This window comes from Miscanthus floridulus, chromosome 7 (genome assembly GCF_019320115.1).
Source record: "Miscanthus floridulus cultivar M001 chromosome 7, ASM1932011v1, whole genome shotgun sequence".
NCBI classification, from domain to species: Eukaryota; Viridiplantae; Streptophyta; class Magnoliopsida; order Poales; family Poaceae; genus Miscanthus; species Miscanthus floridulus.
The window spans coordinates 125,862,693-125,878,506 of record NC_089586.1 but is presented as its reverse complement, the minus strand read 5'-3'; the positions used below and the strand labels follow the sequence as shown (position 1 = coordinate 125,878,506).

The following is a 15,814-nucleotide window of genomic DNA, read 5'->3' as shown; positions in this document are numbered from 1 at the left end:
TAACCATTAGTCGAAAGACTCCAACTATTCTTAACCGTCAGATCTATTTTGGTTTTTAAAAATTGTCCACCTTCACAATTATATATAGAAAAAGGCTAATATCTCATTGTACGGCTAAAGACAACTTTGATTGTACCAGAAAAAATCCTTCAAGAAAAATGTACTGGAAAAAATCTCCACATCTTCAACGTAAAAAAAATATTCATCAAGAAACTAAAAACGTACGGGAACAAATCTCCTGTACTCACGTTTAAAGTTGATTGAAAAACTAATATCTTAGGTCAAATATATGTACAGAAAAATATTCTTCAAGAAATTAAAAACATATGGGAATAAATCTCATGTACTCACATTTACGGTTGATTAAAAAACCAATATATGATTGATTAGATATTAATAAAATATCAGGCCAACAATGCCCACCACATCCACGTTAGATTAATCTATTAATGTAAAAATCAAAAACCAAAAATCAAATGGAAGGTTAATCTATTAATTAAGAGCTTTGTTACGGTTTTTGGGAGGAATCGGTGGTTCCTCTCGTTAAAATCATTTGCAACAGGTGTTAATTACGAATTATAATGAGTAAAATACACCGGAGGTCCATTAATTTTCGGTGAAGTGTCATCTAGGTTCATCAACTTTGAAACTGCATTTTTGGGTCCATTAACTTTCGTTTTGTGTCATCTTGGTCCATCAGCTTTGACTCTTGCATTTTTGGTCCATGAACTTTTAAAATGGTTCACTGCAGGTCCACGCATGCATGCACGCACGTCGGCTTTTTGCGTCGGTGCATGCATGTGTGTTTTTCTGCTTGAATCATGACAGGGTAGTGCATTTCGGCCCGGCTAACCGGCTAAGCGGCCTGTGGTGTCGCGCCACCCTGCTGCTGCTCCTGTCGCTGGCTCCGTTCGCAAGTACAAACGTGTACACGTTACCACCCTCAGGCACATCAGTATCGTCGCTGAACGTCCGCATCCTGGACGTGAACCGGGACCTTGAAGCAGCTGACCACCAGAACGCCTTGAGCTCCTCGGCGAAGTCCCTCTCCCCTGCCCAGAACCACCGTCGAGTGGTCACGCCTGTCCATGACACTGAGCTTGGCGCGCGGGAGCTTAGCCTTGAGATGGCGGCTGCACTCGACCAGAACCACCTGGTCGTCGGCGCCGTGGACCACCTGCACCGGGATGCCGGCCGCCACGACGGCCTCCAGGTTCGCGTCCTGTAGCCTCGCCCCGCCACAGATGACGTTGTGCATGGTGTGCCACACCGAGTGGTGGGTGTGCTTCGTCGGATCCCTCACCCTGAATCCACGTCCCTACATTGCATTGCATGCAACTGTTTTTTCTAGAGAAAAGAGATAGTTTCAAGCACTCAGCTGTCAGCGTGTCTGAGACTCTGAACCGTGCCTACGAAGTGTATGTACGTATGTGTTTCCCGTGAAGAGGCTGAAGAGCCACTCCCAGAGCAGGTGGTTCTTGCAGACGAGGAAGCAGACGGTCCTCCCGATGTGCTCGACTGCTCGTACCACGACATCACCCCGCGGAGCCGAACAGCAGCGGCGGCCACAGCTTCTTCTCGGGCCAGCCTGTTTAGCGCCACCCTGGCTCGCCCTCTGCTCGCACGGCAGGAAGTACGGGCTGCATGTTGCAAGTGCAACCAACGAACACGGTCAGTCGTCACTGACTGATGGTGAGCGCCAAGGAGCTGCCTGCCTACTGGTGTGTGCGTGTACTCTACTCACCGGTGCAACCAGCGTGATGGATTTCACGCGGGTCGGGTGCTTGGCAGCCAAGGCGAGGGCAATGATGCAGCCCATGGAGTGGTTGACCAGGTGGAAGGAAGCGCTGCCGCTCATCAGGCCATGCGGCTCGATGAGGCACCTCTCGATCGCCTGCACGTGGTCTCTCACTCTGTACATGCAGTTTGCAGGCTTGGGGCTCCGGCCGAAGCCGAGGAGATCCACCGCGAACAGCCGGCAGTCATCGAGGATGAAGGAGGACTCCCGGAACACCGGCCGTCTCCGCCCAGAAGGACGACGACGACGTGAAACCGTGCACAAAGATGGCGTTCTCGCCGGTCGGGCGTGCGTGCTCCTGCTGCTTCATCTGCAAACCGGCCGCCGCCGGCGGCTTTCCGATCCGGCTCTTTGACGACGACGTGCAGCCGGCCGCCGGCTTCGCCCTCGCGCGGCGCCTCGCCATGCGACGCACGACTTGCACGCGCAGTCAGACCACCTGGGGCTGCGCCACTTGCAGGGGGGGCATCGGCTCATCCAGCGGCGCCGCTCCCCTCCTCCCGACGACGAGTCCCTGGAGCTCCAAAAGCGCGTCCCTGACGGCGCTCCTCCGACCGTGCGCGTACAGCGTGTCTGAGACCTCCTCGTGGTCACCGCCGTCCACTGCTGCAGCGGTTGCCCTCGCTGATGCCGTCGTCGTCGTCGTAGCTCCTGTGGCGGTAGCATGCGCACGAGGCTGTCCTCGAGGACGCCGTCGAGGAGGGCGTACACGAAGCAGAGGATCACGTCGGCGACGTCTAGGACCAGCGAAAACGGCGCTGGCCAGCGCCGTGGACGCCGTGCCGGCGGCCCTTCGTGGCCATGGTGGTGGAGGTGGACCACCGGCCGGAGCTCGGGAACATTCGCATGGTAGGTGGTGCCAGAAGGGACGGGAGGGACCTCGTGGCCATGAAGTTCTTCCGCTGCTGCAGGTACGCCGCGCCGCGGAGAGCCAGCGACAGGAGCAGCAGCAGGGTGGCGCGACACACAGGGCCGCTTAGCCAGTTAGCCACGCCGAAATGCACTAACCCTGTCATGATTCGAGCAGGAAAAACACACATGCATGCCCGGTAGACGAGCGACGGCGGGCGAGTGCAGGCATGGCTCCACCGACGCAAAAAGCCGACGTGCGTGCATGCATGCGTGGACCTGCAGTGAACCATTTTAAAAGTTCATGGACAAAAAATGCAAGAGTCAAAGCTGATGGACCTAGATGACACAAAACGAAAGTTAATGGACCAAAAAATGCAGTTTCAAAGTTGATGGACCTAGATGATACTTCACCGAAAGTTAATGGAACTCCGTTGTATTTTACTCAATTATAATTAAGGGTAGTTCAGTACTTTTCCTAATATATACAGATTCTCAACTCCCCTAACCCCGATTCCACGACCTGCTTCCGTGGTTCGCAAGATCTATTTCGTGGGCATCGTCTTGTCGCCACTCCTGGGACTGGCATGGGCGGAGCAGCAGAATCGCCGCAGCCGCGAGCGTCGTCTTAGCCGGGCCAGTGCGCGACCATGACAGACCATATAACCACGCGAGGCATCGGCGGCGGGCCGCCGCCTCTGACGGCACGAGCACGAGGAGCTCCGATAGACCCGTGGGCTGGTTTGAGGAGGACAATAAGCTGACGCCCATGGGGTCCAACCTGCTGCACAATCTGTGATGACGGCGGCCGAGCAGGGACGGACAGACGCTGCGCTGGCTGCTGCAGTCGCTTCGTTTCCAGCTCGTCAATCTTTCAGGTCGGCAGTTTGGCACCCAAATGGCGACGAGATTTTTGCTCCCAGTAATGTCCGTGTGTTCATCCCTTGTCTGTTTTCGATTATCCACTGGGTTACTATTATCCCTTGGATTTGGATACGTGTGGCTTTGGATTAAATTGGGGACGGTGAAGAATGGGTAATTGAGAGCTGGGTTTAGCAGCCACGTGAAAGTACTATTCTACCCTTTGAATTTATTTTGGAATTGTTTACACCAAAATTTGGGAAGAAGAATTGCATAAACTCGAAAGCTCCCAAGATCGTGTCATCAAGCAATCGATTGCATAAGGTCGGTATCAGCTGATTCGAATGCAGTACTGGAATCGACTCTCTTCATAATAGCGCCAGCAGATAACGATAAAAACTACGGTTGGCCGTCAGGAAAAAGCACTGTATGACAAGATAGAATGCTAATGAGAATTAAAAAAAAATATATATATATATAGGGGGAGAGTATATTCAGTAGCCAGCTACAAAATAAGTTATTTGTAGCCACCTCCATTTACGATAATTTTATATACTAATTTACGATAATGTCAACACATATTTACGATAGTTGGGTTACTCTAACTCATGAGGATATTTACCATAACATTATAGTAAACCACTTAGTAAGGAGTTACTATAATCTCGTAAATTAACGTAGCAATTATATAGAACTACTACCTTGTAGCTGGCTACAAAATAACTTATTCTGTAGCCACTTTGAGTTATGACCGACGAGCTCTTCTTCCTCAACCGACGAGCTTACACGTCTCGGCGCCAATTGCTTTGGCGCCGAGGTCCAGGGTCATTTTCTGCATGTCGTTGACGTGGCTGTCTACGTGGCGCGGACGTGACATGAAGCTCGGCGTCAATTGCTACGGCGTCGACCTCTAGAAATCTATACTAGCCTGCTGGCCGGCCCGTGGTGATAAACATGTTTCATTGATTGATCCCTTGTCGCAGTCTCGCTCGCTCTCTCTCCTTGTCCCCATGTATGAGCCCTTATGTTGCCTGCATGGCCGTGGTATTTATTGGCGCGTGTCTGGCTGAAGGAGGGGGCGATGGGATGTGGGCAGCAATTTTTTCATAACAATACAACGGGGCAGGCAGTCTCCAATGGGGCTTTGACCGCACGTCGCCAGTGCTCTCGAATGGGGCTCATGACGTGCATGTGCAGGCATCCAAGCATGGATGCAACACACCTCATGACATGTAAGCACGTCATGACCTGTGAGCACGTGGAAAATATGACTAAAAGTCTAGAATTTATGACCATGGCTAAGTCTGGTTTTCTACAGTGGCTAAGTCCAAACTTGACGAGACCTTGTTCTGTCGTCATCTCCTCATAGAGTAGTCAAACTCGTAGTAAGGTATCAAATTGAGCTGCTATACAGATTTGGAAGATATAAATGCCGCAAAACATGTCAATTCACTGCTGGCGATCAGGGGACTTACATTTGATGATGTTTGATTTCTTGACAAGTAAGAATGATGTTTGATTTCTTGACGAAATTTGACAATGTTTGATTTCTTGACAATTCACTGCCGGCAAACATGATGTTTTTTTTTGTCAAAATTTGATAATGTTTGATTTCTTGACAAGTAAGAATGATGTTCATTTTGAGACGGAGTGTACAAATAAATGGTAATTAATATTTGTCATATGGTTTTCACCTACCCATTCTGTCGTCGCCCATAGATAGGTCGGAGCTGGTGTTGCTGTAAGAGAATCCCACACCGGGCGGCGACTCTACGAAGAGTATGTTCGCAGCTGCATGCGTGAACCAACGTACGGTGACATATACTACGGGTATACGACGAGGTTCACCGCCACATGCACGCATGCACGCGGCATCTATTAGTGCATGCAGCCTTTGTTCCATGCATGCTAGCTAGCTAGCTACCTTTGTTCCATGCGTACTCGTTGATGTGGACGCGGAACGCGCTGAGCTCTTCATGCGTCTAGGCCGATGGAGGAGCACCCGGGCCGCCGTTGAGCCGAACACTACAGGAAACCGGGACTTTGCCCAGTGCTGGAATCTTTGCCGAGTGCCCAATATCAGGCAACTCGGCAAAGGCCACCTGTGCCGAGTGCCGCACTCGGCCGAAACTTGGCACTCGGCAAATAGGTCCTTTGCCGTAGTGTCTAGCACTCGGCAAAATACGGCACTCGGCCACGGCACAGCAACTTTGCCACAGTGCAGACACTCGCAAAGTTGGGCACTCAGCAAAGAGGGCGCCCGGGATAAGGGTGCCCGACGCCGCTTCTTTGCCGAGTGCCTTCTGTTTGGCACTCGGCAAAATATTGGCTTTGCCGAGTGCCTAGGGCTAGCACTCGGCAAAATATTCACTTTGCCGAGTGCCAAACCTTAGCACTCGGCAAAATAAATTTTTGTTTTTTGTTTTTTGCCACCAACTTTTTTCTTAGATTTGTATTTGTACCATGAACAACATGTTCAAATTTGGCACAATTTCATTGCTGTTTGCTATATTCTTCACTTTATTTCATTTTCTTGCAATTTTCTGGAAAATGTAGGTTTGAACTGTAGGTGCATCGAATAATAGTTTTGATCCATTCCAAAAATGTTATTCTTGTTTGTTAGTGTCACTTTATGCTAAATCAGGAACTGTCTCCGAATTTCGATCAACGTGCTCACGGGGCAACGTCGCGAACTTGCGTGCGAGTGGTTATTTAATTCTATAAAATTCAAACGAATCCCGAAAATCATGAAACTTGGCGAGATGTCGTGATATCACATGCATATGCGGTGGTAAAAATTTGAAAACGTTTGGAGGGCGTCATCATGTATGGCTCCCGCGCGCACCCGCCGGCTCCGGCCCGCGCGCCCACGGCCTGCCCCGCGCCCCTGGCCCGCGCCCGCGGCCCCGCGCCGCTGCGCCCAGCGCCGCTGCGCCGCGCGCCTCCGGCCCGCGCGTGCGCCCGCCGCGCCGTGCGCCCGCGCGCGGTAGGAAGGAGGAGGAGGTAGGAGGAAGAGGAGGAAGGAAAGCAGGAGGAAGGAGAAGAAGGGGAGGAGGAAGAAGAGAAGAGAAGGGAGGAGAGAAGGAGAAGGGAGAAGAGAAGAGGAGAAGAAAGGTGCCGCCTCGGTTCGTCGACCCTCACGCCGTAGCGGTCGTCCCCGTTGTCGTCGCCGGCCCTCGGTCTTCGCATTCTCGCTGGCAAGGTATGCCCTAATGTTAGTATTAGTTAGTAAGTAGTAGTGTTAGTAGTAGTAGTTAATTAGTAGTGTTAGTATTAGTTAGTAAGTCGTAGTGACAGTAGTAGTTGTAGTTGTTGTTCATAGTTTTAGTGTTAGTAGTAGTATTGTTGTATGTATGTGGTTATGGCCTTCGTGCCTATGTTGGTATACATGTGGTGTTTGGCCTTTCGTGCCAATGTTTTCTGCAGGGTTTTGGGAAACCTCTCCGTGCAGGGGGTGCTGCCGAAAATTTTCAAATGGAGTCTAAACCATTTTGCCTTTTCTTTGCAGGACAAGGGACCGTTGGGAGGCACTCGGTGACCCGATCGTCTGCATTGGCGTTGTGGTTCTGCCTGCACCGCGTGCACTCGCCACTGCAGCGACTCGCCACCGCCCCACTAGCCTGACCTCACCGAACCCCCTAGGTTATAACCCATCTTGCATACTTGCATCTCGTGTAACCCCAGTTAGGCGTTCTCCCGTCCGAAAGAGATACGGTCGTTGGTATGCAGATCTTTGCATACCAAATTCTGTACCTATTTCGGATTGTCCACGTTTTTGGACAAGCTCGCGGATGCGTAGATTGGGTTGGTTTTCGTGGCCGCTCCTGTCCGAGACAGAGTTTCGGCACCACCTCCTCGTTGTTCTCCTGATACACAATCTCCCTGCCAGGACGTGTATCGGGAGAACAGCGGGGAGGTGCTGCCGAAATTCTGTCTTGGATAGGAGCGGACCATGGAAGCCAACCTCATCTACGCATCCTCGGGTGGGATTAGGACCTATCCTTCACCTATTAGATGTATAGTAGGAACGCCTTGTGGATTTACCTGCAGTTTTTATTACTCGCTTACATATGCATGTGCCAGAGGATGGATAACCGTGAGTGGATGTACACGGGCCACGCAAGTATGACCCCAGAATGGATGACCAAGACCAATGCTTTCCTGGAGCATGCATTTGGCGAGGCTGCTAAAGGGTCAGCCCGGATGCCGTGTCCGTGCAGCAGATGTGGCAACAAGAAAAGAAAAATTAAGAGGCTCGTGGGGGAAGATCTTATCAAGTATGGATTCACGGCAAACTATACCCGCTGGATCCACCATGGTGAAGCCGATCGTATTAGAGAGGAGGTGGTGAGACAGCGTCTCGAGGATTATGATGGAGATGGGGGGGTAGCAGACTGGATGGATGACATTCAGCAGGCACGGTTCGGTGAAGGATTGGAGGAGAAGCCAGAGGAAAGCGCAAAACGTTCTATGATATGCTGTCTTCAGCGCAGAAGCCCTTGCACGAAAAGACAACGGTATCGCAGCTGGATGCAATTGGACGCATCATGGGGTTGAAGTCGCAGTTTAGCATGAGTCGGGACAACTTCGATGGTATGTTGGCAGTTTTTGGATCCCTGCTTCCGGAGGATCACATCCTGCCGAAGAACTTGTACGAGTCACAGAAACTTCTTCGTGCACTTAAGATGCCGTATGAGCAGATCCATGCTTGTCCGAATGGATGCGTCCTTTTTAGGAAAGATCACGAGGGAGCAACGCACTGTCCAAAGTGCAAATCCTCTAGGTACCTGGAGGTCGACACTAGTGATGGCAAGAAGGAACAGCTGAGTATCCCTACGAAGGTCCTACGGTACCTTCCTTTCATACCGAGGATCCAACGGCTATACATGACAGAGAGTCCCTGAAACAGATGACAGGCACAAAAGGCACAAAGGTACAATCCGGACAAGATGGTACACCCATCGGATGGCGACGCCTGGACCCATTTCGATGGCATACATCGTGTTAAAAGCTGAGGAGGCCGCAATGTACGTGTAGCGTTGGCAACAGATGGGTTCAACCCGTATGGATTGTCCGCGGCCCCATACACTTGTGGGCCGTGTTTGTGATACCCCTGACTCTCCCCCCCGGTGTCATCTTTCAACCCAAGAAACGTATTTTGTCGCTGATAATTCCTGGACATCCGGGGAACAATATGGGTGGTGTTCATGGAGCCTGTGTTGATGATTGATCGATGCTTGGGAAAAGGGGGGTAATGACATACGACCGAGCTACAAAGAGAAAACTTCACAATGCATGTGTGGTAACCACAATACTCCCTGCATGACTTCATGGCGTATGGCCTATTCTAGCGGGTGGTGTGTTCACGGGAAGTTCCCATGCCCAATATGCACGGCAGGTGTGGAGGTTCACTTGGCTGGAAGAGTGGTGGCAAGTTTGCTCTTCGTTCGACCAAACATCGTCAGTTCCTCCCCCTTGACCATCCATCAGACGAGACATCAAGAACTTCACGAAAAGGTGTTGAAGTCACCGATCCTGCACCTCAGATGATGACCGCTGCCGAGATCTGCGCTGAGATAGAGGCTCTCAAAGTTGATAAAGAGAAAGGTCGTTTTGATGGATATGGTCAGTACCACATGTGGATCTCATAAATCGGGCTTGACTAGGCTTCCCTATTTCAACAATCTTCTTCTTCCACACAACATTGATTTAATGCACACAGAGAAGATATCGCCGAGGCGCTTTGGGGAACACTCATGGACACAGGAAAAGTCTAAGGGACAATTGTTAAGGCAAGAGTGGACCTTGGCAGCACTATGCTGATAGACCCAAAGCAAGTGATGAAGACTCCCGCGCCTGGCAAGAATGAAAAGGACTTCGGTCGATTTCGTTTTTGAAGAAGGACCAAAGGAGGGAAGTATGTCAGTGGGTTCAGTAGTTAATGTTCCCTGATGGGTATGCGGCGAATCGGAGGAGGGGAGTGAACGTGTCCACTTGCCGAGTGTTAGGGATGAAGAGTCATGACTTCCACATATGGATTGAGCGGCTCCTTCCAGCGATGACCAGAGGTTTCGTCCCCGAGCATGTGTGGCGCGTCCTGGCAGAGTTGAGCTATTTCTTCCGCCAGCTTTGTGCCAAAGAGCTATCTTGGGCCGTGATTGATGACTTAGAGAAAGTGGCACCTGTGTTGCTCTGTAAGATGGAGAAGATCTTCCCACCCGGCTTCTTCCTCTCAATGCAGCATTTGATTTTGCACCTGCCTCATGAGGCACGGAATGGGGGGCCCGTGCAAGCCCAGTGGTGCTATCCAATCGAGAGATGTCTAAAGGTTCTTCGGAAAAAGTGTAGAAATAAAGCCAGAATTGAGGCATCCATGGCAGAGGCATTCATTCTTGAGGAGGTGTCAAACTTCACAACATTCATACTATAAGGATAGCCTTCCCAGCGTGCACAATCCAATCCCTCGTTACAACACCGACGAGATGGTCATCAAATCTCAGCCTTTTCAAAGGTCAACTTGGCAGGGCAAGCGCTTCGAGCACCAAGACCTTGCTGGAAATGATGAGTGGCGCACTATCATGTTGTATGTGTTGTTGAACCTTGACGAAGTGAACCCTTATGTGCAGTAAGTTCTCAATGAGCTTGGTACATACGCCGTCACTATCGTCTATCTATCCCACCCCCTTGTCTCTTGCTTTTTCAGGGAATTTCTGAATACATACTAGACAGGAAATAGGGATCCTTCCCCTCAAGAACAAGATAGTCTTCTCACAAGGTGGTGTGCCCGATTTCATTTCATGGTTCGAAAAGAAGGTACCATCCAATTTACATCGTTCCATCTGTGACTCCCACTTTGCTCCTACGAGCGAGTAATGATCTATCCGCCCTCACCTTACAGGCACGCATGGATGCGGCAAAATGGATGAAGAGTGTGAAACAGGTTGTCAAAGGCTTCCCCTATAGGGTCAAGTCATTCACCGTATATGATGTGAATGGCTATCGCTTCCACACAAGAAGCCACGAGCTCAGTCGGCCCAATCGAAAAACCATGAATACTAGAGTTCGTACGCCCGGCACCGATGACCGCGACTACTACGGCATAGTCGAAGAAATATACGAGCTCAACTTTGAGCTTCGCGGAGGTCATAAGCCAGTCGTATTCAATGCCATTGGTTCGATCCCAATGTCACGAGAAGAGCCCCTGAGATTTGGACAAGTTGAAATTCGACAAGATTCCCTCTATCAAGGAGACGATGTCTATATTGTGGCTCAACAGGCCACGCAAGTTTATTATCTTCCATGGGCGTGCCAAAAAGATCCCACTATTAAGGGTTGGTACCTTGCGCAGTTGGTATCAACCGCATGGCAAAGTGCATGTCCCCAAACGATGAGGATTACAAACTTTGAGCCAAACACATATATAGGAGAGTTCTATCAACCCGAGGGGCTAGATGGCATGTTTCACATAGACATGTTTTCGCTGATGGGCATGGAAGTAGACAATGACATTGATGAGGACGATGGAGATGAGGACGATGGAGAAGAGGTGCAAAATGCCAAAGGACATAGCACTGCTTGAGCGATTACGGTTTTGGCGTTGCCATTGATGACAACGATGGAGATGAGGCGGAACTGTTAGACAATATTGTTAGTGATGACGACACTTCTGATCCGGCCGCTGCCAATCCTGAAGATTATTTCTAATTCATGTAATACTATATATTATATTTTCTAGTTATGTTTCGTTCATTTTGCATCTCTATATTTGTCTATATTGTCCTAAACTGGTTACTCTTTGTATTTGCAGGCACTCGACAAAATGCCGAGCGGAAGGCGGAACCTAGACCTGCAACTCGCTCTAAGCGAGGATCGACTCAGGATGCGGAGGCGGAGGCGGAGGCGGGGCTTCGGCGAGGAGCCGCTCCGGCCGCCGCCCCCCGCTGTCCGTTACGCGGAGGGCGGTTTTGGTGGTGCAGTCGTCTGCCGTCCCCCCTGCCCGAGGAGGAACGGACGACGACCACTGACGATGAGGACCAGCAGCTGGCCCCCCAGACAGGAGGGGTGACACTTCCTCTGGGGGGGTGGCGGGGGGTTGACACTTCGAGCACCTCATCGGCACCGTACTTGCCGGGGTCCTCGCAGCTCCCGAACGTGCCGATCCCATTTCAGAGGAGGCCGGTGATTCGTCCCAAGGGCGACAAGTAAGTATCCGTTCATTTTGCATCTCTTCTTGTTCATATGCTGAAAAACCGAACTGCGGGACTAACAATTCTTCTTACTGACTCCTGTAGGAACTAGGAACTTGTGTCCGGGGGCGATCATCGGCAGTGCAATGGGATCCTCGGCGGCCTGATTCACCTGCACTACCCTGGTTTGGTCACCCACGCCCAGGTTGAGTCGCCTCCCTGGACAGTGGGACCACTTCAACTCCGCCGTGGACGCCGTGTACTGCACCGTACAGGAGCGGATCAGGCGTGAGTTCTGGGTGAGTCTACATCACACTACATTGCTCAATACTATGAATCATTAGACGTTCTTGAAATAATGAAAGGACACATGATGTCTGTATGCAGGACTTCTTCACGTTGGAGGAGGGGCATGACCCCGCCTGGGTGACGAAGGTGCAGGACAGGGCATGCAGGGGCCGAGTCACGGACCTGTACTACGAGGCGAGGCTGCAGTGCCACATCAACCACTCGTGCGACGTCCTTGGTCGGTACCCGGGGAAGAGCGAGGCCAGGACCATGACACTCACCAGGGAGCAGTACCTCGCAGTAAGTTATAAAACATTGTTACTGACTCATTCCATGAAGAATAGGTAGCCTTCATTTTATATTCTAACATTTCTAATACAATACTTGATGGCATGTAGATGTGTCCTTGGTGCGCCAGGCACAGAGACTGTTGGGCGGCCATCGTGGACAAGTGGGTCTCCGATGAGTGGAGGGAGAGGCACGCCCTCCGTCGGGAGTGCCGCCTGCAGATGGGTGGGCCGGCGCACCACCAAGGCAACCGGCCCCTCAGTTCGTACGCCAAGGCCTGGGTACAACGCTACGCACTTATTTTATTTATTTGTTCTACGCTCAATTCTCATTACTTCTAATCGTCTTTGTGTTTTCCTCGCCAGTTTCCCCAGTCGCATGATGGCCAGGAATGCAACGAGTTCATGGCGTACGCATGGCACACAAGGGCAAGGCGACAGCCCCGGACACCGTTCTACAAACCCAGAGGACGGGCCCGAGGCGTACAAGAAACACGAGCCGTCCACAGCAAGCTCACCGACTATCGGCCTCGGCGGCCCAGCGAGCGGCATGGGGAGGACTTCGACCCCCGCCACCCAGCCCCTTGATTACCGACCTCGTGATGAGGCTCGGAGGAGGGAAGCAGCACTGGCCGGGTACTGGATGGCCTCCAAACATGGTCGACTCGACCTCTGTGCCCAACCTCGCCCAGATCCGAGCACAGAGCACGAGCTCCTCCGTCCCCATTCGACCTCGGCAGGCGAGCACACTACAGCAGATGGCGGCACTCCAGGTTAGTTCTATTTCATTCGCCGTTCATTACTTTTACACATGTACCTTGCATTTGCATTGTTTAAACGTTGGTGATTGAATATTGCAGGCCACTGTGGAGAGGATGGAGGCCGAGAGAGGGGAGGCCGAGAGGGTCGAGAGGGAGAGGGAGAGGGCCCAGAGGGAGGCCGAGAGGGCCGAGTGGGAGGTCCTGAGGGCCCAGAGGGCGGCCGAGGCGCAGAGGATGCAGGACATGTTCTCATTCATGTCGAGCCTCGCACCACTCTCCGGGTTGTGGTGGTGCCCCAGTCGCTGCTCGCTCCAGTTGTGCCTCCTACTCCTCCTGGCTCTAGGCACTCCGGTGAGTATATATATATGGTTGATCAAGTCCTTTAGCTTGTGTAGATACTAATGAATTCAATTCTCCTTTGTGCAACAGTCGTCGGGTTCGAACCCGACTCCTTCGCCTCAGCACACACACCCCGGCTGGACAGGTCCACCACCGCACGGAGGTGCCCCTTCAGGCTCCCATTGGATCAGTGGCAGTAGGTGGTGCCCTTCATGTTTCATTGACTTTTCTTGATCTAGGACTGTGGTTGGATGAAGACTTCTAGATGTTGTCCTGGATTTGCCACATTGGATGTGCGTGTGATTGGATATGCATGAGATGTGCTTGTGATGGAGTTGGATGTGCTTGTGATGTAGTCTGGATGTAGTGATGTATTATGTACGTTTTGTGTGATGCTAAATTGCCTGTGTGCTGTCTCATGTATTTATAGAGTTTTGCGTGTTTGCTTTCGAAGGAAAGCAACAAACAAAAAAATTGCAAATTTCTTCCAGCTTGTCGAGTGCCACACTGGGCAAAGAAGTCTTTGCCGAGTGCCAGGGGGTGTGGCACTCGGCAAAGCTAGGAAAAATGCTGCAAAAAACAGCCACTTCCCCAGTTTTGGTGCCGAGTGCCACAGCCTGGCACTCGGCAAGAGGTCAATTTTTGCCATAGTGCCAGATGGTAACCACTCGGCAAAGACTATTTTTAAAAAGATTTTTTTAAAAAAAATGTTTCTTTGCCGAGTGCTGAGCCCTGGCTCTCGGCAAAATTCAAATTTTGCCGAGTGCCAGTCCCTAGGCACTCGGCAAAGCCGGCGTCAAATGTTGACGGCAGTTATTTTTTTGCCGAGTGCGGGCTTGGCACTCGGCAAAGACTTTGCCGAGTGTCGATTTTTGGCACTCGGCAAAGAAATTTTTGCCGAAAATCTTTGCCGAGAGACCTTTGCCGAGTGCGGCACTCGGCAAAGCCTTTGCCGAGTGCTTGGCTGGCTTTGCCGAGTGCCCCCAGCACTCGGCAAAGAGGGCGTCTGCAGGCAGTTGTGAGAGGACGAGCGGCGCGCCCGCCGGCTCGGCGGCGTCGGCCTCTTGGAACCAGTAGTAGAGCGCGCGGCCGTTGTGGTCGTCGATGGTCACGTAGCCGCCGAACACCAATATAATATTAAAAGAATACATCACGTTGTTGTGAGAATTGTAGATAAAATTATACTACTTGTATATTTACTTAAATATGAATGAATAACTATCTTAATATGAATGAATAACTATCGTAGTATATGTTAGTGGATGATTTTAGCACTCTAACGTGGACAACTAAATATATGTTAGTGAATAATGTGGTTTGCTAATGCAAATAGCTTGAACGAAGGTGTATGTGTCAGTGGTTGCTGATGTAAACAACCTGTATGACAAGATAGATAGAATGCTAATGAGAATTAAATATATATATATATATATATATATATATATATATATATATATATATATATGTAGAAGTAGGTATATAAGCGACGAACCGTTTGGACACATTCGGCGTGGGGCGGGATGCTATACGGGCATACGGTAGTATGTACAGTACGATAGCGTATGGGCACATGAAAAGTCTACACAGTAGATAGATAGCAGCCAGTGGACGGACACACATGCAGCATAAATACGTACACCGGCAACGTACAGTAGCACAGATGATGTGCGGCGTGCAGCAGGCACTTGTCGGCTCACCGCTGGCCGACAGGTCCTATCGGCCTACCGATGGCCGACAGGACCGCACAGTAGCACCGTGGCTGTTCTGCGAGAGCGCGCGAACGTACAGGTCACTTGTCGGCTCACCGATGGCCGATAGGCCGTATCGGCCTACCGCTGGCCGACAGGACCGCACAGTAGCACCGTGCCTGCTCTCCGGGAGCTTACTGACGTACGGTAGCACCGTGGCTGTTGCTGAAGGGGCACACCAGCGATTACTGTTCTTCTATAGAGGAAATTAGCGGCAGCAGCTATACGGCCTCATGGGCCCCCGACCAGTCGAGCCAAGACAGGCCAGCAGCAGAGACTTGGTGCCATAGGCAAAAAAAAAAAAAAAAAAACACACTAGAAGAAGGAGAAGCCTGCGCCAACACCGATGTGGAGTCATGTGGACTCACGTATCTTGCGGCATGTTTCTTATTTTTTTCCCGTAGCGTGGATCGGCGCAGAAAGATAGTTCATTTTGGGAACGGTTGGACTCCTTTTCCTTAGTCACGCTCATGCCTAAAATCAAGTTCGGGAAAAAGACTTATGAAATGTTGGAGGTGCTCTTAGGACAACTCCAACACATAAAAACTCCATCTAAAACCCCGCCATGTTTTTCTCTCCAACAGGTCCTACTTGAGCCCTCAAAAAACTAAAATCGAGGGCACTAACAAAAAAGCAAGCTCCAGCAAGGCTTACTAGAGCCCCTAAATTGAGAGGCTCCTAAAAGCAAGCACCCCTC

At 50.9% G+C, this 15,814-nt stretch overlaps 1 pseudogene; it reads right to left on the bottom strand.

The window, feature by feature from the left end:
- Positions 1-819: 819 nt before the first annotated feature.
- On the bottom strand, positions 820-2,646 carry LOC136466215 (probable lysophospholipase BODYGUARD 4; annotated as a pseudogene).
- Between the last annotated feature and the right edge of the window lie 13,168 nt (positions 2,647-15,814).